Below are 5942 nucleotides of genomic sequence, written 5' to 3' on the forward strand. Positions count from 1 at the left end.
AATTACTATCAAGGTTGATAGAGTGGGCTCAGGTGTTGCAGTTCCTCACCTTTATTACCAATCAGCCTTTGAGAGAAAAAAAATGCTTCACATATGACCAGAATAAGATTTACTTACAAGTATTTTCAAGAAAGACTAAAACCAGATTTCTGACTAGTGTGCTTTTTCCATCTTTAAATCAGGCTGAAATACCCCAGCAAAGCTTAAGTTTTCCGAGAAGGTTAAATGCAAAAAGTTAAAGAGGGAAATCTACCTCTTTCTCAGCTGAACCTCTTTCCCTATATTTCCTTTCATGGACAAAACCAGGCAGCTAAGGTTTCTAGTATATATCTGTTGTGTGGTTCTGTCATCTGAAACTTTGCCAAAAAAAACACACACAAAAAACCAAAAAGCAACCCAAGGAAATTAATGGTATGAAAGACTGTGAATAAGGTCAAAAGCAAATTAAATATTTCCTCAGAGTTATCTTTCCAGAGCTATGCTATGCTGTTTTCCAGGTCCCCCCAAACAAATTTGAGTCTCTCTTTAATTTGTTCAGAATAGAAAATTTAGAATTATGGTTCCTTCCTACAGGATACCTACCCAACCTAAGTGATACTTACACTCTTACATAGTGGTATATTTGTATGTTGCTATTAGAAACTCCTTGTATTTGTAAATAAGTGGAAGATAACTCTGAATTTTAAATCACTAAAATACAAACTTTAATCTATGAAGATGATGGAATAGCTTCAAATCAGCATTGCCTTGTTTGATTTTCACTTCTTCCAGAGATCCTGCATTAGGCTTTGGCTGAGTTTTTTCAACTTTTGTGTGCCTTAGTTTTCACATCTGCAGAATAGAAGTGCTTGTGTATCTTCATGAACTTTCTGAAAGACAACAATGATTCTTTCTGTAAATATGCTAATTATTATAAGTTGCTCAAAAGTAATAGGCAAAACAACCTCAAAACACAAGTACACAGCTTCCTGTTCAGGAAACATTCCTTCTCAGGCCTTCCAAAACAATGATATCTTATTACACTACACTAACTTTTCCAGAATAGCTAATAGCATTTCTTTACTAAATAAAAGCAAGTTTCCTGTATTTTTCAAATTATGATAGCTATTGTCTATGCATTTAAAATATTTTGAGAGACAGCACAAGCACAATGTTTTTTTCCTTCATACAACATGACTCATCTAAAAAAATAGCAAGGTGTAATACTAAGAAGAAATTGTTTCTCATGATGCTCTTAATTGTTTACAACTTAATCACACACCTACCCTTTCATTTAAAGCTGCACTTCTCCTTTCCCAATAGTAAGTAATACAGGGGAGGTACTCGCTTACTTGTTTTGCTATGCACAGCTGACTAACAGTTGTTTTAAGTTACATTGCAAGTGAAGTCACATTTTGAAGACAATCAGAAAGACACTTTCTCTAAGCAAGAAGCCCTTTCTGGGAAAGCTAGACCCTCAAGGGAGTACAGGGTTCATCCCCTTCACACCAGAATTATCCCATCCTTTCAGTGGTAAAAACAGGAGGTCTGTATGATGCAGCCTAAGGTGGGTCTCTGATAACAAGCCTGACTTAGACCACCTCTGTAAAATGCTCGAGGGAGCTGCTGTGGGCAGAAGCTTCATGGGTGCAAGTCCCTGATAAGGAAGAGGCAGGCAGATGCCACCTAGGAAGTGAGAGGATGCATCACAGGTGCTTGGAAAAGATGGTGAAGACTCTGGAATCGAAGAAAGAGGGAGAAACTCAATACAGACTGTGCAAACAACATGTAAAAGACGCTGGAGGGCAACCTGACCAAGATACTGGCTAGCTAGAAACCCCTTGGCACTTTGAACGACAAACCCAAACAAGAACAGTGATTCCAAGTAAGGATGAATCAGAAGGAAGTGCTCACTGAAAAGTGGCATCTCCTTGTAGAGGGGAACTGAGGGAGTGACTTTGCCAGGAGAGCCTCGCTGCCTAAGTTCTTGCTACAATAGATAAACTTTTACTTACCACTATGAATATACACAAATGAAATTGTTTAAATTCATAGAAGAAACTATTAAAAAATCCCCTAAAATAAAGTATTTGTTATGCTTACATTACACCATCTCTTAACTAATTACCATTGCTGTATCCCTCTAAATCTGTGTAAAACAACCCCTTGCTGTAAATCTGCTGGCTGTTGGTAAGCTTCACCAAAAATAAACTTTTTCCTATTACTAAAATTAAGTTATTATTATTACTGTGAAAAGTAAATAACTTTAAAAAATGTAATCCATGTTCTTTAGGGAGAAATTAAACTTTCTTTTTTTTTAATAAAAATAGCAGGATACTAAAAGCTTGGGAAGGAGGTAAGGTAAGCTATTCCCTTTGAAATTTTGGCATGAGAGTTAAGCAAGCAACACTATTTAAAATAGTCAAACTTCCTTACATTATATGGGAGTCCTGAAAATTAAAGCACTGGGAAACAAACACAAGTGTAGGGAATTTGGAAACTTACTTTGCGTGTTTATTCTCTATTGCAGACACAATCATCAAAAGCAACATATCTGCACAATAAGCAATCTGATTAACAGTATTAAGATAATACACAAATGGGCTTCCTTCCATCCTCTGATCTCAAAACTCAAAGAATCTAGCTACATTTGTGGGAGATGGTGACTTGCCTGCCTCCTCTGTTCCCTGCAGGTCTTACTGTGTTCAGCAATCCATATGCAAGAGGTGATCGCTGAAGGTAGCAGAGGTTTTGCTAGCAGAGATGTGGGCAGTTCTGTGCTTTTTGGTGGTTTTAATGTCTAGGAAGCATCCCTGAGCATATTTGATTTACTAGTAGAGATACAGCCAAAGGATTCTAAGACCAGCTTCATTCCTGAATAAGCAGGCTTTACTTTTTATCATTGCCTATGGAAAGGGGTATTTGAGGTCATTCCTCTAGGGCTTTGTGCAAGAGGTTTGCTGGAAGAGTGTGGACTGAAGTGAAAAAGTATCACAACTCTCACATCACCCACATACAGGCCAACACTTCAAACGTGGTTATGGTATTCCCTGATGACCATGTATCTGTTGGATGTATCCATGATACCATACACTTAAGAGTGGAGAAAGTAAAAAACTTAATACTTAATTTTATAATTTGTTAGGGGTAAAGGAGAAAAAATGCTAGATTTTCTTCTAGAGTTTCTGTGCTCTTTATCTTACAACAACTCACATGTAACTGTTCAGCTTCATGGCATTATTGGTTTGTTTTTTTTTAAAGAAAGACTGGATTCTTCTAATTCACTTTAGTTCTTTCCAATTTTTTTGACCGTTTCAATCAATTGAAAAAAATATTTTGATTTTTTTTTGTTGAATTTTTTTGATCTGAGATTATCTTGAGCAATAAAACATAGTTAAAATAAGGGCACAAAATTTATCTTCCTCCATTACTCCAGAATTGTCCCATCTTCTTGATTCCAGTTCAAGAGAAAAGACACCTTGAAATACAGAACTCCACATGGTCTTGCATGTCCAGCAGCTATGGAAAGCTGCATTCACACTGATGTAACCATTTGATTCACTGTATATATGCATATTTTGTTCAGCCATCTCTGAGTCCCTATAAAATGGAAAGAGCAATGTCACATTGCCTTTCTGCTCAGACCGACAAGGCAGAGAGCAGAAGTACACCTGTAAAAGCTCTGGGCTCTAGTGGAACCTCCATACCAACACCACACCACACAAGCACAAGTTGGTTTGATTTCCAAGCTACACTTCAAGAGCATACCATACTCTCACCCCTGTTTCGGGAGAAAAATGCTAATTGAGAAAGAAGTAATGCAATTACATCCTTGTTCTTTTCCATCCCCTTCAAATGAGCTTACCCCAGTAACCTCACCATCGTAACTCTTTATCTTCAACTATACTCAGTGAAAACCACTGGGAGGTAAACGATGTTGTAACAACATAGAACGTAGTTTCACTATACATATTGCTGTCAAAATCCAGCCCACACTCAGATTCAGGATCATAGAAGCCCTTTTCAAATCGTCAGGATTCAGATTTTCATCATCATTTTTTGTAGGTTATGAAATCTGCAAATATTTGTAAGCTCTTCTATATAGCTGCAATTTCCAAGTGCAAAACTGATTCTCAGGGAAAGACAGGAAAAGAAAGTGCTTGGGTTTTTTTTACCTGTTACGCTCTAGAACCTCTTTTTACTTTTTTTTTTTTCCCCCCTCCTGTCTTGCAGCCCCTTGTCCACAACACTGAGCACTAGTTTTTCCAGAATTCTTGCTGCGACTTACAGCACAGCTCTGGAACACACCTGCTGTGGTAGAGCTATGAGTTCATACTATTTTATCAAAGTGGTCTGAATTATCATTAAAAAACCCCCAGTTCTAAATGTGATAAAAGATTTTAAGTGGCAAATTTACAGAAGATTTTTCTATAAATTTGCACACAACTGAAAAACTTAATAATGTTAAACAGTTGAAAGACTGAAGCGAACTACTTCAGAAATTAGGAAATAGCTACTTGCACCCAAACTGGGGAGGATTCCCATTAAGAAAATGTATATATATAGCAGCAAATATATACTTGCCCAAATTGGGGATTCTTCCTGCTGCACTTTCTGTGCTATTTTGTTGACAGGATGAACAGGCCTATGTATGTTTTACACGTTCTTTGTTCATGAGAAGCTATTTTGCTTTTATGGTGATAGGAACTGGGTTTAGCGTATCCAGAGGGAACAAAACTGAAAAAGGCTAAGGAGCATTAGTGGGTTATAATGGCATTCCAGACCAAAGGTGGAAAGCATTAAATCTTCCTTCTTAATTTTTGAGTACTTGCAGTGTGCTCTGACATAGCCTATCTGTCTGTCACTGATCATTTTTACCAGACAACTCCCTCATCTATGTATACAGCTTTGGAAAAAGGCAAAGACTGGTCAGCAGTCAGAGAATGAGATACTGCTGGAGCTGCTTGTGACTGTGACAACTTTCTAAAAAATATGTTTCTGCAAAGTCTTGAGATTTCTGTGTCATCCACATCTTACCCCAGGTACATCAAGAGCAGGTATGTCTGTATCTTGGGTTGCTGTGTAGTTTGAAGGTACACAGATGAAGTTTCAACACTGGAATTAGACTAGACTCAGCAGCACAGCATGTGACACAAATTAATTTAATCTGTTTTTCGGAGCAACAGGTCCCAGCAGAATAAATTAAACATTATAGAGCTCCACGGCTTAAATACCTAAACTAGCTTGGGATCTCTACACTGTCTGGAAACCCAACTCAGGACACATCCAGAGCAGCCATTCGCTTTGTGATACAGCTGTGAGCCTCCCTCATTCCCCCAGTGGGACACAGCCTGGGGCACTATTGCACCTGAGTGTTGCCGTGACGCACACCGCCTTGTCCAGCAGGCGGAATTTGGCCAGAAGCAGAAACACACGACTCTAAAATTAAAAACATGAGTCGTTATAGCCCGGGATGAAGAAATCGAGCTGAAAACGGCCCAATTTCCATTCATGTGTAGCGGGACAAATACTAGTACTAAAAAAGGGGATAGATACTACTTGCACGTAAACAACCTCAACTTTTAGATAGGAAAGCTACTGCAGAATGAATTTCACTTTCCCAGAGCCACAGCAGGCAAACCAGCAACAGGAAGGTCTGAGGGCTTTGACATTTTGCTTCCTGCTCCAGACCCTCCGGATGTCGGTGACTGCTGGCCCTGCTCCAAATTAGCACCGAGGAAGTGGCCGGCTACCAAATAAAGCGCAGGTGACACAGCCGTGTCCAGTTCCCGCACCGCATCCCCGGCCCGGGACGGGACCGGACGGCAAGCGGCGGCAGTCGGAGACAGGCTGACCCGGACGGGAGGCGCCCGCGTTACCGGCGCTCCAGCCGGCCTCGGCGCCCCGCCGGCTCCCGGCCGGCTCGCCCCAGGGCTAGCAGCCTCCGCCGGCCCCGGGAGGGC

The sequence above is a fragment of the Athene cunicularia genome, assembly GCF_003259725.1.
Source record: "Athene cunicularia isolate RWA chromosome Z unlocalized genomic scaffold, athCun1 chrZ_part1, whole genome shotgun sequence".
In the NCBI taxonomy this organism is placed as follows: Eukaryota; Metazoa; Chordata; class Aves; order Strigiformes; family Strigidae; genus Athene; species Athene cunicularia.